We start from the raw sequence: 5,752 nt of genomic DNA on the forward strand, positions 1-5,752 counted from the left end.
GCGCGGTTGATACCAACAGTTAGCCTAAATCAGAACTTCCACCTTTTAAAATATGAGCATAAAGTATCTCATATGGGCTAAATATAATAATAAGTTTATTACATTTAAATAAACACTGATAAAATTGTAGTTTTAGATTAAATTAAAAACGTAAATTAAAGGGGTGTCTGTGTAGTGCACCCCTACTCTTTCTTATCCCAGCTTTGGTACGGTCCACTTTCCTCTCATTGGTCGTTCGGAGCCCTTCACAATTTTTGGAGGATGCTGAGTGTGCCGTAACCTAGCAACGACTGCCTCTCGCGAGAGTTGAAACGACAGAAAAACATCTACCAAACTGTTAAATATTCTTTCGACCAGTGTTTTGTATAGCTCCCGATATTCATTCAGTTATAAACTTATATATCTTCTTTTGCAACAAATATGAATAATATCCCGTTTGTACATTTAGTTCAATTCTACATCAAGATAACGTTTTAGGTTAAAAGAAAAAAGAAATCGCTTTCAAAAGGGGTTCACTTTCCTGCAATGATCGATTAACTAGCCATGCAGTCTTACAACTTTCTGTGAAAATTATATAATTAATTGCACTCCAACAAGGAATAAAACTACTCTACAACAGGAATACAACAAGATCTGTACATTTTAAATAGAGTAGAATAGTGGTTCTCTAATTTTTTTGTAACTAGGGCATACTAATCTTAAACAACAGTGCAACAAGATAGAAACTTCATAAGTCTGTTGTGTTTTTTTCTTCCATAAAAACAACAATAACACATATCAGATTCAATGGGAAAGCACTGGATGAAGTATCTAACTAAATAACTATTCAATTTCAAAACTGCCAAAAACACAATGGCTAAAATTCCCAAGTTACAGTTTGAGAAAGTTAACAGAAAAGATCACTGAAATTGGAATCTCATTTTAAAAAAGTGGATCTTTCTCACTGATCTCAATTCCAAAATACAATATTGCTCTTGTAGTGGGGAAAAAAAATAAGAAAAAGAAAGCATTTTAACTTTTGAAGGTCTTATCTTTCACACGTACATCCCATTCACACCTGGAACTAACATGCGTCCTCAGTGATTTGATCATGTCTTCCTGACAATGCCAAATACTGATGTGAAAGGTCTCGGGGTGAATCACCTCTGTAGTCTGAGTAATAATGAAAGTTGTCACAGAGAGACCAGCCGACTTGTTGGTGTCATGGTACTTGTTCAGCTGACAGCCCACTTGGTGATGTTTTTGTTTTAATGTAAGGTAGGTAACTCTGACCTGATCACTGAGGATGATTTGAATACCATGTATAAATGATCAAGGATGCATTAATACCAGAGATGAACAGGATCATAGCTATGTAAATGTAGCTCTTTCATTAGCTTGTATTGCCAACAGCAGTTGGCCATTTCATTAAGCAAATCAGCTAATTATACTGGTTGTTCTGATTGCTTTAATCTGTATCTCAGAAAATAAACGCTAAAATAGTCTAAGTTTTTAGAGATTAAATATCTTAAAAGTTTCTTCTGCCTCTGTGGGAATGCTGAAAGAGGAAGTCCTCGCTTTTTTAATGAAATATTTCCTTCAAGGTTGGCTGAATTTTTAAATGAGTTTTAATGCAAACTGTAAAACGCTGTTTAATAATGGGTGGCTGGGTTTTAATTTAAAAATAAATAAAGAATTCTTGTTGCGTAATTGAATGAAACCAACCCTGGTTTCTGAAAAGGTTCCTCTAGTGGAAACACTACTTTACAGAACCATGGATCTAGAGAAAAAAATTGGAAAATATAAATTTTTTTCAGCATACTATGTCCTTGTGAACTATTGTTGCAAATTCCAAAATATAGGCACTAATCTTGGTTGATGCACAAATACCAAGGATTGGAATCACTTTGGAATCACTTTGGAATCACTTTGTCACGATCTAATGGTCAGAGACATGACCAATCATGTCTTCATTAGCTAATTTGCATACACAATTGTTAAATATAGACCTATTCTGTGTGCTATAGTGTATAAAACAATCTCTATTTAATTTCAAATTACTTGAGAGCAGAAAAATCAATCTATATTTTTTACATGATTGTAAATTAATTCAGGCTGTTTCTAAAGCAAACAAAAAATGAATGATCCAGGACACGGTCCTTCATTTCAACAGCATCATAGAAGTCCTTTACGTTCTCGAGGAGATGGGGGCCAATGGAGGGGCTGGAGTGCAGCTATTGGCAAAACAAGCTGTGGGGATGAGCTAATGTTTTTGGCAGCAAACTGCCTTCATTTACTAATTTGGGATGGCCTCAGCTCTAAGGAGAGGAGAGTTTTCTCCCCTTGATTCACGCGTGTGAGTGCAGAGGAGGCTGCAGCTCTCACTGCACTGGTTCCCATGAGGACAAATGTTATTTTGTTCTCCTCTGAAACTCCACTCGTACTCCTTGGAGCGCTCTCCGTTCAGTCATAGAGAGGAGGCTAAACGTCTGGATGCGTGTTGATAAGAATGAGAATGATGCAAACATCAAAAAAGCTGCCGAGAGCAGCGTGTGATGTGATATAACCCAAATCATAGCTGTGTATGTTTGCCGTACATCTATTCTGATTCCGATCATAAAATACTGAACACTGGGCAAATGTTACATTTGTTGCCTTTCATCTAGGTGGACAGTAGACTACAGGTCATGGCAGGGGTCTTTGTGTGTCCCATGTTCTGCCTGTGCATGTGTGATCTTACTCCCACAGTTCTAAAAACATTAGATTATCTGGGAGCTCTACCTTTCCCTTAGCTGTGACTGTGTGCATGAGCTGTTATATCTCACTGTGTTGGCCCTGCCAAAAGACTGGGGCCTGACTTCCCAACATCCATATCTGATGGTATTCCTGTTGGTTTTGGGTTTATTTCAGTTGCTGCAGCAGTTTCATTTAAAATGTTGATTCATAACTCATGAAATGGTTCTAACTGATAAAGAATGTATTTAGATGAGGAGAGATTCCTCCTTCGCACTGAAGCCTTTGGAAATTCCAAATATTGCACCATTTTACCATGACTAATTTCCCATAACACTACAGAGCCTAGCTGCAACCTTTGCTGTGTGCGGGACCTGCTGAAAGCTCTTCCATAATGTGTTGATGAAACCTTGAATCTGTTTCGTCTTCTGTCAAGATCAACTGTGTAAGGTGGGTTGGTAGGTTTAGGGGTTTGGGGTGGGGGGGTTCAAGTTATGCATGAGTAAGAGGACTGCAAAAGGCAAGACAGGAGTGCTGAAAGACATTCTTTAAAGATTCAACATTTTGAAGCTTTGCACAATGTTTCGGGCCTCCAGCATGGAACAGTTATCGAATGAAATGTTTGTGTTCTCAGTTCTGACATGAATTACTTGAACAGTAAAAACTGAGGCATGTTCTTCTTTAGATCCTTCCACATTAGCGCTGATCAGTCCTTCAAACACTTGTTATTCCATTTGTGCACTAAAAGGTCTATAAGTCTGATACACATCATGTTCTTCACATTCTGGTGCATAACAGACTTCTTCTCAAACAATTACAAGATCGGCCTTCTATCACCTGGAGAACATTGCCAGGATTGAAGGACTGATGTGTCAGCAGGATCTGGAAAAACTAATCCATGCGTTTATTTTTAGTAGAATTGAGTACTGCAACGGTGTTTTCACAGGTCTGCCTAAAAAGTGGGTCAGACAGCTACAGCTGATCCAGAACGCTGCTGCCTGCGTCCTCACTAAGACTAAGAAAGTAGAGCACATAACCCAGTTCTAAAGTCCTTACACTGGCTCCCTGTATCTCAGAGAATAGACTTTAAAATACTTCTGTTAGTCTATAAATCCTTAAATGGCTTAGCACCTAAATACATCACAGACTTGTTATCAGTGTATCAACCCTCCAGACCACTAAGGTCTTTTGGCTCCAGCCTACCCTGCATACCTAGAACCAGAACTAAACATGGAGAAGCAGCATTTAGTTCCTATGCTCCGCTTATCTGGAACAAACTTCCAGAAAACTGTAAAAGTGCGGAAAGCCTGAGTTCTTTTAAATAAAGATTAAAAACACATTTGTTTAGGATTGCCTTCAACTGTTCTAGTTAAACTGTTTTACTGTTTTTAATGGGTTTTTTTGTTTCTACATTTTATTCCTACTTGCTTTTCTATGTTTTTTTCCTGTATTTTAATTATGTAAAGCGCTTTGCATTGTCTCTGTACTGAAATGTGCTATATAAATAAATTTGCCTAGCCTTAAAACTAATTAGAGTATAGCTGCTGTTGTTTGAAATCTATACAAAATAGTCCACTAAGAAAAATCTTTCCATGAAACCCATAATTGTACTCCGGTCCATCCTATTTCCATTGACCATGCTTGAGATGCTTCTTCAACTTGATATCAGGCCACCTTTGCTAAGTTGAGCTCATTGTACGTGGATTGGAGTGGAATACACTTGTTTTTATTAGGTCTCAATGCTGGCAGTGCCTCACAAGATCAGAAACCAGGCAGCGGAGTCCAAGGAATTCTCTGCAGGCATTGACACGCAGATTAGCAAGTTTGAAAGAAGAGAACCTTCCTGAGATGTGGCCATCCATTGTGCATATTTATCACAACAAAACCATGTGACTGGAGGTACTATATCGAGCATGCACACAAAGAGTAAAGAAGAAGTGATGGGGCAGAGTGAGCCAGCAATGCCCAGCGGAGGTGTGAAAAGGAAGAGGAAAAGTCCAAGATCAAGTGTCAAAAAGCACAAATAATATTTCATGACAAGAGGGATAAAGCACAAGTAGCCGTCACTTTGCTGGGAGGCATTGCCTCGTATTCTGCTGGTTCTGACGGTAGCTGCGTCAGTTGTCGTCATTTTGCTTTCTGATAGTTCCTGGTACCGCCGGCAGACGGTACAATAATGTCTGCTGATTGTGCTAAGGTCTTTTCAGGCTCAAAAAGGACTAAGTAAACTCTATCAGGATGAACGCTTGGCAAATGTTTTTATATTATATATTTTTGCATGTTTTTAATTGCCATGGTATGTGTCTAGGCCACTTTAAAGTGTAGGGAATCTCTGCTTTCATGGAGGTGGTTGCACTTTTCGATGACCAGTTAATCAATATAATTTCAATGGCAGAGCATGGCTGTTGCTTTCTATTTTAAATCCTAAGAAAATAGCAACTGTACTTAGTCTTTACCTTAATCCCTGAAACGGTCAGGTAAACTGTAAGAAAAATAAGCATATTTTCTGATTATTTAATAAAATGACACCTGTCTGTTAATCTTTTTGCATTTCATACACACAAACCAAAAATGTTGCTAAACTAAATAATAATTTGCTTCGCAGCCCAGCATTGCAGTTCAAAAGTTATGTAGACCTCAATTTAAAAAAGAAGTAAAAGATGAAAGTAGGAAACACACTGGTTTTTAGTGCTAAAAATGCTCACGGTGTAAAAAGAACCGAACAAATAAAATCTTTTTATTTTTAAAGCACAAACATAAAACGAAGAGTTAAAGTAGAGTTTGAAATAACAGGCAAACTTCTTCAGCCCCATATTCATTCACCAACAAAAGCCCTGACGTCTGTCTGCGTGATTGTGCCTTTATTTAGCAATCCTCCAACAGAGGTGCAGACTTCCTCCTAACTCCAGTGCTACGAGGCTTGGCAGCGCCTCATTTTCCTGCTTATGTAACCGTCTTATCTTTTTATGCCTGCTACCTGAGCTCTTGGCATCAACACACACTCTCTGACACGCATGCACCTTAAAAACACAAACGCTCA

Source organism: Fundulus heteroclitus, chromosome 1 (genome assembly GCF_011125445.2).
Source record: "Fundulus heteroclitus isolate FHET01 chromosome 1, MU-UCD_Fhet_4.1, whole genome shotgun sequence".
Classification (NCBI taxonomy): domain Eukaryota; kingdom Metazoa; phylum Chordata; class Actinopteri; order Cyprinodontiformes; family Fundulidae; genus Fundulus; species Fundulus heteroclitus.